Genomic DNA, 15,341 nt, shown 5'->3' on the forward strand with positions numbered 1-15,341 from the left:
ATAACAGACTGCGAAACACCACTTTCTTCTGATCATCATCTAATATCTCTCTAAGATGGACGTGGCCTTCTGGTTTGGCGTCCGTTTTCTTCTGTACAAGAGCAACTACTTTCGGTTTCGGAGATGTATCTTCAGGAGGCTGTACTAATATCTTTGGCTTGACAAGTTCTTTACATCTGAAAGGCTTCATTTTGTTTTCGATAATCCTTTCAATCAAGCTAGCCAAAGTGGGCGCAAGTTTGTTGATAATCTGACTTTCATCAACAGCAGCTGGAGCAGGAGCAGGAGCAGGAGCAGGAACAGCAGCTGCAGCCTGAGCATAAGTTGTTGCTCTAAGTTTGCGGGCGTTTACTATCTTTTTAGTTTCAAGGTAGCTGACTTTCTGCAGGGTTTTTACTTCCTGAACAGCTACTTCGTCTTTGTAGACAGGACAGTTCCTGGATCTACGTGAATGTTGTCCTTTTTAATTGATACGTGTAGGAGGCTCCTTACACGGCTCTCCTTCATGCACCTCATCACCGCACACCCATATTAGCGGTCATTCACATCTAAGAGCGGTGTGACCAAAGCGTTGGCACTTGAAGCATCTCATTGGCTGCGGGACAAATGCCCGCACATCCAATCGATGTATTCCCGCTCTTACCTTCTCCGGCAAAGTAGGCCGATTAAATGTGAGGACATGAAAGGTTGAAGGTAGGACTCCCCGTTCCTTCTCATGTTCAATCGGCGACACTCTATTACTCCCTGAGGTGCCAATTCTTCAACAATTTCTTGCTCCGAACAATTTAGAAGATCCCGACAGATCACAACACCCCTTGAGGTGTTGAGCGTGCCGTGGGGATCGACGTGTACAACCAAATCTCCAATCTTTTTGAGCCCTAGGATCTTCTGAGACTGAGCATCATTTATAGTCTCCACATGAAGTCCAATAAAGGTTTTCCTTATTTCCTTAACAGGGCCTCCAGCACATTTAGTTATTTCTCGAGCAATGAGAAAGGGACTCACCCTCGAGAAATTACCATCTTCCTTTGTAATGACTAAATATTTTGGTTTCGGAACATTGCTCTTGAAAAAAGCTTATTGCAAGCTTTTTCTAGTTTCAACTTCTATTCTTCGAGATTCTGCACTCTTTCTCCGTTTCACCTCAGGCGAAACGCCCGGTCCTAAACGAGGGTGTTTACATGAACCCTCTGCCACGTTTGTTTGTTGTTCAAGCTGCATGTTTTTTAATCCCTTCTGTAGTAAGAATAGCCGCCGGGGTACAGCCCCACTCCAGGTCTACCAACCTTGGAGGTTCGTTCCGGTACTTCGGTGGAACCGGCATATGTCTTGGCAGAGAGCGGATGCGCAGTCTCTGCACTGACTCCAGGCCCTTACACACCGAGGTTTTCAGGGCTCTCATGCGCCGAAAAATATGGGCACCTTAACTACATGCTTGCCATCACGGGGGGCATGTGGACAGCGAAAGGCCTCCGTTACACCTGCAATCACTTCAACCGTGGCGGCCACATCGCCAGCTCTAAAGGTGGTATCAATCCATGTCCTTAATCGTTAAAAATTTCCGTATCTGCAGGTATCCGCAAAATGTAGTCCTTAAATACGGTCTATATATATATATATATATATATATATATATATATATATATATATATAATTCGACCGAAAAATAGAATCTCCGAGAAGAACACTCGGAACCCCGTTAGCCAGCAGAATGTATTGTACGTAAGTACAGCTGTTGCCGCACATCCAATCGATGTATTCCCGCTCTTACCTTCTCCGGCAAAGTAGGCCGATTAAATGTGAGGACATGAAAGGTTGAAGGTAGGACTCCCCGTTCCTTCTCATGTTCAATCGGCGACACTCTATTACTCCCTGAGGTGCCAATTCTTCAACAATTTCTTGCTCCGAACAATTTAGAAGATCCCGACAGATCACAACACCCCTTGAGGTGTTGAGCGTGCCGTGGGGATCGACGTGTACAACCAAATCTCCAATCTTTTTGAGCCCTAGGATCTTCTGAGACTGAGCATCATTTATAGTCTCCACATGAAGTCCAATAAAGGTTTTCCTTATTTCCTTAACAGGGCCTCCAGCACATTTAGTTATTTCTCGAGCAATGAGAAAGGGACTCACCCTCGAGAAATTACCATCTTCCTTTGTAATGACTAAATATTTTGGTTTCGGAACATTGCTCTTGAAAAAAGCTTATTGCAAGCTTTTTCTAGTTTCAACTTCTATTCTTCGAGATTCTGCACTCTTTCTCCGTTTCACCTCAGGCGAAACGCCCGGTCCTAAACGAGGGTGTTTACATGAACCCTCTGCCACGTTTGTTTGTTGTTCAAGCTGCATGTTTTTTAATCCCTTCTGTAGTAAGAATAGCCGCCGGGGTACAGCCCCACTCCAGGTCTACCAACCTTGGAGGTTCGTTCCGGTACTTCGGTGGAACCGGCATATGTCTTGGCAGAGAGCGGATGCGCAGTCTCTGCACTGACTCCAGGCCCTTACACACCGAGGTTTTCAGGGCTCTCATGCGCCGAAAAATATGGGCACCTTAACTACATGCTTGCCATCACGGGGGGCATGTGGACAGCGAAAGGCCTCCGTTACACCTGCAATCACTTCAACCGTGGCGGCCACATCGCCAGCTCTAAAGGTGGTATCAATCCATGTCCTTAATCGTTAAAAATTTCCGTATCTGCAGGTATCCGCAAAATGTAGTCCTTAAATACGGTCTATATATATATATATATATATATATATATATATATATATATATATAATTCGACCGAAAAATAGAATCTCCGAGAAGAACACTCGGAACCCCGTTAGCCAGCAGAATGTATTGTACGTAAGTACAGCTGTTGCCGCACATCCAATCGATGTATTCCCGCTCTTACCTTCTCCGGCAAAGTAGGCCGATTAAATGTGAGGACATGAAAGGTTGAAGGTAGGACTCCCCGTTCCTTCTCATGTTCAATCGGCGACACTCTATTACTCCCTGAGGTGCCAATTCTTCAACAATTTCTTGCTCCGAACAATTTAGAAGATCCCGACAGATCACAACACCCCTTGAGGTGTTGAGCGTGCCGTGGGGATCGACGTGTACAACCAAATCTCCAATCTTTTTGAGCCCTAGGATCTTCTGAGACTGAGCATCATTTATAGTCTCCACATGAAGTCCAGTAAAGGTTTTCCTTATTTCCTTAACAGGGCCTCCAGCACATTTAGTTATTTCTCGAGCAATGAGAAAGGGACTCACCCTCGAGAAATTACCATCTTCCTTTGTAATGACTAAATATTTTGGTTTCGGAACATTGCTCTTGAAAAAAGCTGCAAGCTTTTTCTAGTTTCAACTTCTATTCTTCGAGATTCTGCACTCTTTCTCCGTTTCACCTCAGGCGAAACGCCCGGTCCTAAACGAGGGTGTTTACATGAACCCTCTGCCACGTTTGTTTGTTGTTCAAGCTGCATGTTTTTTAATCCCTTCTGTAGTAAGAATAGCCGCCGGGGTACAGCCCCACTCCAGGTCTACCAACCTTGGAGGTTCGTTCCGGTACTTCGGTGGAACCGGCATATGTCTTGGCAGAGAGCGGATGCGCAGTCTCTGCACTGACTCCAGGCCCTTACACACCGAGGTTTTCAGGGCTCTCATGCGCCGAAAAATATGGGCACCTTAACTACATGCTTGCCATCGCGGGGGGCATGTGGACAGCGAAAGGCCTCCGTTACACCTGCAATCACTTCAACCGTGGCGGCCACATCGCCAGCTCTAAAGGTGGTATCAATCCATGTCCTTAATCGTTAAAAATTTCCGTATCTGCAGGTATCCGCAAAATGTAGTCCTTAAATACGGTCTATATATATATATATATATATATATATATATATATATATAATTCGACCGAAAAATAGAATCTCCGAGAAGAACACTCGGAACCCCGTTAGCCAGCAGAATGTATTGTACGTAAGTACAGCTGTTGCCGCCCTGGACGTGGAACGTAGGTGTTGTGTTCCGGACGTGGGGATTATCTACCTCAGGGCATTATTATTATTATTATTATTATTATTATTTTGTTTGTCATTAGGTATCGATTGCCAAGATCATTAGCCCATATCAATTCTCAAAACAAAAGTACGAACAAACGATAGCATTTACTGAAAAGCATGAAGTAGGAAAAAATAAAAGTAAACACACGTTGATAAAAGTATACACACCTGAATGGGGCGCCAAAAAAAATTAAAAATAAAACAAAGAAAACAAAAATCTAACTATCCGCTCCTGACACAGAGTATATGTCGAAGACATGCCTCCGAAAATTGAATTCAAATACAATGGAAGAGTCCGCCCGTATAAAGAAAAAGCAGCAAGTCTTTAATAGCACATTCCTCATTTCTCAAAATTCTCTTTATTCCTCCCGCTATTCCGAATTGACGACGCAGACCGCGATGTACGATGCTATCGTCCAATAAGTGCTTGACTGTCAACGGTTCCTGACACCTCTCACAAACTGTTTGATTGCCGCCAGTCAACATATAACTAGACGATAGGTTCGTATGCCCTATTCGCAACCGTGTTATAACAACCTGCTCTTTCCTTTTGACCGGAATTGGAGTGGTCCATCACCTGAAAGGAGAGTCTTTCACGGCGTTAGATTTTTAGGCTAACCCACTCCAAACTCTGTGCCATTCACGTCTGACACAGGCAGACACGTGACTCTTAACATCGCCTGGTCTGACGGGTACCCCATCGAGTTCAGGCTCCTCAGCAGCCATTCGAGCTGCCTTATCCGCAGCCTCATTACCAGCAATACCGGCGTGTCCGGGGATCCACATCAATGTGCTCTGTTGCTCCCTCTGGTTTAGCGCATGAAGCAGTGCAAGAATCATTTTCACCAAGGGGTCCATTGAGTACACATTTTGCAGTGCAGTGAATACTACTCAATGAGACGCTGCAGATCAAAAAGGTTGGTACATGATAGTGCTCACAATGCCTCAGAGCTTGCCAAATGGCGTACAACTCAGGTGTATAAACAGATGCAATTGCCGGCAAGGACCAGGGGATGCCCAACGAACGCTGGCGTGTTTATATGGTACGGTGAAGACGTGACATTGACCGCATAGCGCAGTAATAGGATGTCCCTTCGAAAACGTAGTGAGACAATCCCGATTCACATAAGATGCTGTCGACGGGACTGTGCGAAACGCTCCAGTCGCATATCGAATTCCGGCGTTTTGTATGACGCCCAAGGCTTTTAGAACGCTCTTTCGAGCCGAGTAATAAACATCACAGCCGTAGTCGATCCTTGATAGTATCAACGAAGTATACAGACGTAGAAGCACCTCTCGATCCGATCCCCAATTGGTATTCGACATACAATTGATTATGTATAACGCCCGTTTGTATTTATCTGCCAATTGTCGAACCTGAGAACGCCATGTAAGAGCTCTATCAAAGAACAGTCCCAAGAACCTGACTTCTTCTTTATACAGAATCCTAACATCCTTTATTGTAAGTCGTGGACTAGGGTGTGCCTCCTTAAAGCGATTGAAATGTACAGCGCATGACTTTTCGGTTGAAAATCTAAAGCAAGACTGTCCAGTTGCATCAGCAATATCATCGATTGCTTGCTGTAACTTATAGCAGACCATTGCAGTTTCCGTGCTGGCATAGAAAATCACCAGATCGTCGACATACATACATTTACCAATTCCTAGTGGTATTCCTTGTAGAACCCTATCGACAGCAATTGTGAACAGGGTGCCACTAAGGGGTGATCCCTGTGGAACCCCATTTTGTAAATTATTATTATTATTTATTTATCTTGATTTACTTATGATCTTTAAATAATAAATTGTATTTATATAAACATTTCAATTGTCAATCTCTCAATATCCTGATCAAACCGTGAACACGCCACAATATGTTTATTTATTAATCTTAATTAATGTGTTTTTTCTGTTCATATAAAGTGATTTATGTTACATAGATGGTATATATATCAAGAAGGGGGTTGAATCCTTTAGACCCCCTCCCAAGTTAACATTTTCTATATTAACGCCATTACCCAAGATATAGACTTGCTTCTTGGCTACTCATTCTTAAATTATGACTACAATATATGTATAAAGGTTAGAGGGCTAACTTTCTTATAGTTATGTGGTCATAAGGAAATTTAAAAAACTATTATTTAGTCATTTTTATTCAAATTCTTGTAACGCATTATGCCGCTTTTTCAAAACTTTTTTGTTGTGTTATGTATTTATATGTAGCATAATTTTTATTGTTTTATTTAAATATTAAATGGTAGATAAATGTCATTCTATGTAAACATTCATTATGAATTGGTTTTACAGAGTTCAGCAGGATATTTATTCTGAGATAAGAAAAGATTGTCTGACTATATCTGATTCCTATGACATAATTTATTGAAATTTCAATTTTATTATTTTTTTAACCTTTATTATTATGTTTTGATATTCCTAAATTTCATGAAAGTAATTTGCAGTTTCTTTACATATGAATGCATTGTGGATGATACCTATAACCAGGACATAAGTATACATTAATTAGGAATGATAAGTTTTATATCAGTTTATTTCATTACGGCCTTATTTTGTTTTTAGCATGCAATAAAAATACTTTTTTATAAACTTTTATGAGAACTGATTTTTTTTCAAATCCTTTAGAAAGAAATGAAATTGATGAAGAGTTTAAAAAGAGATTTCGAGGTGATTTGTTATACAGTTGTCTTTTATGATTTTCAGAAATGGTTCCTTTAAGCTGTTGCTATATTAATGAAGTTTAAAATTTTCATGTCGTTTTAGCAAAGTTTGAATAAACAAAATTTTTTTTATAGATTTTTTTTAAATATTTATTCTGTACTAAACTTAAAATATTAAATGAGTTACTTCGTAATTCAATAATATTTTCTTTTATCTTCTATTAAAAATGTATAAGTGATATCTAAAATGGTACAGAGTGATCAAAAATCATTCCCTTAGTTGTGACTAAACTACTAAGGGCCTTGCATATTAGTTTCATAATATTATTAAATGTTACTGAAAATTAAATTTGTGTTAGAGTCTTCAAAGAAACCTTTTTGTGATATATTTCACAGCCTCGTTACTATTAACTCATTGTTAGTTATTTAATAGCATTCATTAAATTTGTAATTTTATAATTATTTTAATTTGTTTCACTTTTAATATTCTTTAGATTTTCCTTGAATTCATATATACACTAGTGAAAGAATAATTTTTTAGGTTCTCCATTTTACAAAAGTATCTAAAAAAAGAATACAATAAGAGAGGAAGTAAATAATAAAGAGGAGAATAGACAGACAACCTATCTCAAAGAGCCTGATCAGAGCAGAAAACTATATGATGATTCAAAAAGGAGGATTTCAAACTATAAAACCCTCTGCAGTCAATTTTAATTTGTACTCTAAAATATTATTTTAATTCTGGTTACATTTTTACTTTCCAGTGTTATGAAATGGGAAACCATTTTCTAAATAATAAAGGAGACCCTTAAGAAAAGTTGACTACAGTTAGCAACTTTTCTGGAATTTCCATATAAGCATAAAATTTATTCCCTTCCAGTGACAAAGTTGAAAAGTATTTTCTTTAATGTACACACCTTGTGTACAGTTTATTTACTGATTTTGTTAACCAAAAAGAAATAGTGAAATGTGTTCAGATAAATTTGTTTAATCAATAAAAACTTATAAAATTTCAACCTTGTGCTAAAGTTAGCACAAGTATCACTTGTAAAGCTACAAGTGATACTTGTAGTTTAAATGCTTCATTTGACAATATTTTGCTCTAGATAAAGAAAAAAAAATGTCTTTCTTAGTATTTAATTCTGCCTCTGTAAATTCTTAGATTGTGACTGTTTTTTCCACCCCTGGTAATGTTTTTATTTTAAACAAAAGTTTAGTATGGATAAAAAACTTTTGTTCCTGATATTTTATCATCTGAAAAATATAAAATAAAAAGATATTCAAATTTGTAGTTTAGAACAGTGGTTCCCAAACTTTTCCGAATCGCGGCGTCCTTTTTAAAAAAAAACTTTTCCATGGCGCCCTACCCAAAGTAAAAGTGTAACTCGTAAGTAAGAGATAAAAATAAATAAACCTCTTGTATCTTCATTATTTTTTTACTTTATTAACATTAAATTAATAATTTGTACTCTAAATAAATGTCTTGGTTCTGTAATTATGAAGCTTTTACAATATTTTGCGGCGCCCCTGTGAAGAGGCAGCCCGCTCCAAAATTTTTATTTTGTATATAAAATTTTTATTTTATGTAAAAAATAAAAATTTCAGTTTTAAAAGTGGGAGGTACATAATCCAAATTTATTGAATATTTTTAAATACTATTATTTCCAGTTTTCTATATGAACCCAAACCTCAGGATACATATCTGGCCACATCTTTCTATCCTCATTCTTCTTTTTAGAAAATTTAATATCCATGTGCCTACACTGAATTTCATGTTGGTAAAAAAAATCATAGAATTAAAAAAATAAAAAAAATAAATTTCTAAATGTAGATGTCAATTCATGTCCACAAACTTCATTTTATGTTAAGAAGTATTTTATAATTTTTGGGCATGGGGACTGTTTACGCCATTGCGTAAAGCTGTTTTTAAGTTAATTCAACTGGTTTGGTATTTGATTTGTTCTCATCTAAAATTTAACAATATTTCGATTTAATGGATATTTTAATTATAAATAAGAAATTTTTTCATATATTGAAATTAATGTATTCCATTCAACATACATATAAATATATGCTCAGTTGATTTTATTTATGACTTTTGTATTGATTATTTATTAAAATTTAATTCTGTATTATTTCTTGTGTATGTAAAATGTTTAAAAAATAAAATAAAGAAGAAGAACTAAAAGTAAACATGTTACATTCACTCGGCTCCTTTCGGATGCACTCGGCGCCTGACCATCTAGCGGCTCAACGCAGTTCACTCGGCTCCTTTCTGATGCACTCGGCGCCTGACGATTCAGTGGCTCCTCACCGATCACACAGCTCCTTTCGGTTGGACTCGGCTTCTATTGACATCACTCGGCTCTTTACAGTTCACTCGGCTCCACCTACCCTTTATAAGCCGGCTCGCCTCGTGTGTCAGGTCATATTTGACTCTTGGTTCTTGCATATAAGAGTCAACATAATGACATGATACCTTAAAGTCATCCCCTGTAAATTTAAATCAAAATTAATAATTGATAGAAATTTAAATTTAAACCAATAGGAATATTAAATAAGTAAATTAACTTAATATAAATATTCTAACCATGATTCACCCGTGTGACCCATTATGTAGGGATTGATAAACTGGAGAAATGCATAAAATATCCAAACATCCCAATCACTAAATACACGCACACATATATTTATAAAATTGTATACGTATATAGAATAAGCAAACTCCTTACACCCAATTCCCTCTGGAAGGAAGAACTACCGCTGAAAGAAGAAACCTGCCTTCTCGCCCGCTTAGTTCTTAGAACTACAAGCAAAGCGGTTACTTAAAGGTTACTCAAGAGAAGAGATAGGCAAGGTCTACAGCTTCGCAGTGAGGCCCCACCATAGGAAGATTGGCGGACATATTGTCAAATTCCACTTCCTCTTCCATACCCTTCCGACAGCACAACTACCTTAACTGATCCCCTACATACCATGGTGATGAGTCTTTCTCACCACCTTCAAAAGTTCAACCCGCTGTGCGCTTGGGCTTTTTCTTTTTCAGATGAATCACGAAGAACTCCAGGGACAGCTAGAGAAAGCATGTTTGGCCACACACCACCAGACCCCCCAAATCCTCCGCGGACCGTTATATTTTCTTGGGCTAGACCAGCATCTGCATCAAATCAAAGTTTACATATAATAGGGGGGCATCTTATTCAAAATTGTCACCACCCCGGAGCACGGGCGCTCGAAAACAACCTGCGTTATATATATCTCTCCTGCCCGGCCTTACGGCGGGCAGACATTTAATCCTTAATAGAGGTATATCGCGCTCAGACTAGACAATCCTAACGATACTAACAACCGCGCCAAAACCGCTGGTACCATGATCCCACATAACCTTTTCGCTTCCCACCCATCCTTGAAGAAAGAAGCGAATTAAGAAGATTCAGAAGAAAGAAGAAAAGAAGACTTAGACTTAGACTTAGACTAGGATACTAACAAGGTTAACAAGAAGATTAGAGAGGCAGACATGAAAACAAATATCCAAATCATCCCGAATCCATACTCCTACCGACTGAGATAGCTCTGGGGCACAAGGCCTCAGAGCAATCCTTCCAATCACATTTTCATTAATTCAAACCAAATTAAATTGAATTGAATTAAAATAAATGATAAAGTGTAAGCCCAAAAATCGCCTCCGACGTCCTTTCCTTAAGAGAGGACGCCCCTTAAATGAAGGATTTCAGCCCACTCTAGGCTGAAATGGAGTGCGTCACGGAAGATAACCTTATTAGCACATTGTTCCGTCGGACCCCTACCGACAAACCCTCCATTGGATCGGAACGCAATCCAAACTTCACAAAACAAATAAACGTCAGCCACTATTAATAACCTTCAGTCCATTAGAATCACCCAGCAGCAAAGGACGTGAGTCCGTATACTGCGAAAAGTAGGAGCTATTGCACCCTCCGACATCCTTGCGTTCTATTCCATGTCAGGTCACTTCTCTGTCACTTCACTTCTACATATCTTCTTCGTCACTTCTCTGCGGTCGCCTCTCTCAGTTTCTCTCGTTATAATTGTCGCCTTTGTGCACTTATTAACGTTGTGATTCAATTTCTAAACCACGTTTCACCTCTGTATTTTTGATACGCCGTTGTAGACTACGCCTAGGATTAACTGTATGTATATATGTGTACTTTCATTCACGAGTTCATCTTTTACGAATATTTATGTGTGATTACGGCAAGTTCAAATTATTCATTATTTTCTATATTAATCAGTTATGTTATTAGTAAAATTAGTGAAAAACACAACTAACTATACATTCTGAATTTGTATTTCAAGATTGGCTTAAACAACCATTTCTTCATTCAAATGTAGTCACAAAAGGTGGCTTAGATAAAGGTTATGTCATTATTTCTCATGTGTAACATATTTTTACGTGCTATTAATGCCCACTATTCTTATTATCAAATCGACTTGTAATTAAATATTACTTCAGAATTCATAAAACATATGTGTGACACAAACATTCATGGACATGAATGTGTTGGTTAATATCTAATATACATTCTAGTGACTTCCAGGAATGTTTTCTATTGTATCTCATTGACTCTTGTAACTGTATAAACTTCTTATTTCATTTGGAAGATAACAATTTTACTGAGACAGTTTATTTATATTTTATGTTACATAATTTTGCATGCCTAAATATTGTTTTGCTCTATCAAGTATTATATTATTTTTCACTAATTAGAAAAAGGAAGTCATCAACATTAGAATGGCTAAGAAGCTGAAACATTTTCAAGAAAGTTTTCTTACTAAATGACCATTATTTATATGATTACTTATTACATTTTGATTATATTGTTATTAACTCTTTTTGTTCATGTGTGACATTTTTTATATGTTATTAATGATAACTATTATTAATAATATTCTGGTTGTTCATTAAAAGTCTTTGTTTAAAAGTCAGTTGCTGAGGGTAAATTACCTTTTTACTTGAAATGTTTTTTAAATACTGACTCTATTATTTAATTTGTTAATCACAGAGATTAATTCTTATTTATTCATGAACTGAATTCATATTACTTTTCTTAAATTAATCTAAAGAAAATAACTCTTGATGGGAAGTTATGATTTTGGACTTCTTTGTACTTTCATATTTTCAAGAAAGCTTACTTACTAAAATGAACTCTATTTACATGATTACTTATTTCAATTTGATTATATTGTAATTAACTCTTTTTTATACTGGCAATATTGTAGTTTATTTTTTCTAAGTTAATGATATTCGTTCATTGCTAATTTTCATTATCACGGAATATGTCAGTAATGCAACAGTTTTCCAGTTACACTATGTTTATTGATGTTATGTTTATAATTGTAAAAAAGGTGTTTAAGTTCCCTTGTTTTCAGACTTTGTTTAATTGCAGATTTTCATATTATTAGCCTATATGCAGTTTATGTGTGTGATAAATTGTAGATTTTCATAATGATTATTTGAAAAATGTATATTTATGTATTTCTCATTTTGATATGTTAATTTCAGCTGATATTCCTTGTATAAATTCTGTATAGAATTAAGTTATGTTTATTTTTGTAATTTCATTCAATTTTTTAAGTGTATGATTTAAGATAAGGTTGAGTTGTTTTCCTCTAATAAAGTCCCAATCAATATTCTTCAAAAACGAGCTATTTGTAATTTTATTTTTGCAACTTGCCCCAACAGGGACCACAAAAGTCAAAAATATCAAGAGGACTGTTTTATATAATTATATTTGAATTTCAAAAAGGATTACACAATAGACTGCATTTGTATTAGGCTCAGGGTGAATGGTTAGTAGGTTAATTGGATACTTTCTCATTCTATTCATTTTGGGAATGGGTGAGGTTATTGTTTTATGAACTCTCTGTCTGTTCCTGGATGTTTCTTTAATTTTCCCAGGAAAATTCATTTTCATAGCTTTTATTAACATTGGTGCATGGAAAATTGAGGATGAATAGTTTGTTACCTCCCTTCTGAATATAATGGGCTGATTTTGTGGGGAAATGTAGACAGTATAAGCACATATTGTCAGGAGAGGTTTAAACATTCCTCTAGGATGAGAGGTCAGGAATACTTATCTCATACTGAAGTTTCCTTTGAAGACAGATCATTTTTTTTCACCAACTTCTTTTTCTTCACCTTAATACTTGTCCATCCTTAGTTTTGTGGGTGTAGATCTGACTGGGCTAGGTGCTCCTCTTAAAGATGCTTGGACCTGAAATATCAGTGGATATCTTATTGTTATCAGGTAGAAACTGTCCATGGACTGATGATTGTTTCCTGATTGGTGACTACACAATAATGTAAATGATAAGTCTGTTAGTTAAGTGAGGCTTGTAATCCCTCCAAAATTACCAATTAAAAATGCACTTACAGAACTAAAGTGTGGAAAAAGGGATATAAAATATAATGGCTGGTAAGAAAAGATATACTGCAGAATATCATCTGCTAGGATACAAGACAAACAACCCACATCCTGAAGAAAGCTAAAAGTACCTTCTAAACACAAGTACCCATCCTTTCATACCCTCAGGAATGGGAGTATTTTTATACAGATGAGTAGTGCATATTTCTGAAAAATTACTTTTTCTTACTTAATGTTTGTTACAAACAAATATTGTTTTTCTGCCAGAATAAAAAAATAACCCAAAAACAGGTACAGATTCCTTAAGAAAAAAACCTTATTCATCATTGCAATAGTATTAGTATGGAAATATCAGGTTGGACTATAAACTGTCACTAGACTCCTCACTCAAGGAAGTTGATCTATAAAAATATGATTTTTTTTTTCAGTCAGTAGCCTGAAATTGCAATTACATCAGTGATGTAAATCTTTTGACTTTACTTCCATTTCTTGATTATAGCTATTCAATTTTTTCTTTATATTTGATTCCAATTTTAAATTTTGTTATTAAAGGTTATAATTATTTCACTGCATAAACTCTTGATTATGTGTAGATAATAAGGTGAAATTGAAACTGATTAATAAATGCTGTAAGCATTATAATGTAAGTCATAATCTTTAATGTTTACGTGTGCTACCAATTGAAAAATGATACTTGTTAATTTATTTAAGAAAAATTGTTATAAAACTTCTTTATAATTTATATTGTGTTTTTTTTTTTTTTTTAATTTTTATGTGAAAGTTTTTATTTGAAATAAATATAGATATATTGAAGTAATTAACTAAATTGTATAGCTTGTGGCTTGAATAAATATTTATGTAAAGAGAATAAGCAATTTTCGTAAAAGCTTTCAATTTTGTACATTGGACATACTAGGTAGCCCTTTCTTATCTTTAATACATTATTTAGTGTAAACTTATACTATGTAAACTCATCTGTTTTATGAAAATGGATAAATATTGGTTATTATTACAGTGCCTATAAAATATAATTACATTATCTTTCTTTATATTAAAATAATGCTGATTCAATAAGCTCCCTCATTAAAATTATTTCTGCTCCCACTATAGTGTTCAGGGACTCCTCAGTTGCGCATTATAAAACAAACTACAGTGAAATATATACTATTCAGTATTATAAAAAAAAAAAAAAACACAAAACAAAACCAAAATTAATAACTGTCAGATGCTGATAAATCTCACTGAGTCGCAACTCGAGTGTTTCACGAGAGAACAAAGTATCCATCAAATTTAATTTAAATAACATTTAATGAGAAAATAGAAAAAGGCACATGAAAAATTTGATTCATGATGCTTGAAAAACAGAGCCAATAATTAATTGGAAAATATAAATAAAGAAAACAACTTAAAAAAGTGCAAAAACTGTTGCAAAAAATTTAGATGAACGTAGTTCTTGAGATTAAGTGGCTAATTTGAATAAAAATTTCACTTGAAGATTGTATTTAAAAAAAAAACAAAAGATAAGTACATAATATACAAAAAATTAAAAACAGAAGCCTTTAAAAAAAAGAATACTTCAAAAAGATCAAACTAAGTACATGAAAGTAAAAAGTACAACTTACCAACATTTTTAAGGGGTTGATAAGCATATCAAGCAGGGGGCAGAACCTGTAGTATTAAAATTAAAAATTTACTTATTTGGGTTTCCATATTTTACATCCGCTTGCCTGAAATTATCTGAACTACACCTATTTGTCCTTTTTTATATAGATAAAATAATTTTTTTTCCTATAAACAATTTTAATCAGAACAAGAGATTGTTTCACATAGATGCTAGTGTTTATTTGGTTACATCTTTTATCAGATGTAACCAGATTTTCCGCTTATCTAGATGGTACCACTATATTCAGATAATTGTAGTTTTATTTTATTTATGAGAAAATTTCATAATTTCATGAACATGCTAAATACAAAGATTCTTTACTTTAGTATTTTATAGAACTGTAATTCAAGAAAATAAAAATGAAAAACAACTTACTATAATAACTAAAAACGACTTGCTATGTAATATACAACAAATATTTTTATGGATTATAAATAATTATGTTGTGAATTTTTATAATCCTCAATATTTGCTTCTACATTGTTTGTCAATTTCTTCAATGTTCTTTTATATCTCAGTAACAATATTGTCCACAATTATAAAATTTAGAAT

The 15,341-nt window shown here is 35.4% G+C and overlaps 1 protein-coding gene across 3 annotated transcripts in view; it reads left to right on the forward strand.

Annotated features, from left to right (window-relative positions):
- LOC142319351 (uncharacterized) overlaps nucleotides 1–15,341 on the forward strand; it is a 725,216-nt gene that overhangs the window by 644,518 nt on the left and 65,357 nt on the right. The gene's annotated exons all lie outside the window — the stretch shown is intronic.

Source organism: Lycorma delicatula, chromosome 1, assembly GCF_047948215.1.
Source record: "Lycorma delicatula isolate Av1 chromosome 1, ASM4794821v1, whole genome shotgun sequence".
In the NCBI taxonomy this organism is placed as follows: domain Eukaryota; kingdom Metazoa; phylum Arthropoda; class Insecta; order Hemiptera; family Fulgoridae; genus Lycorma; species Lycorma delicatula.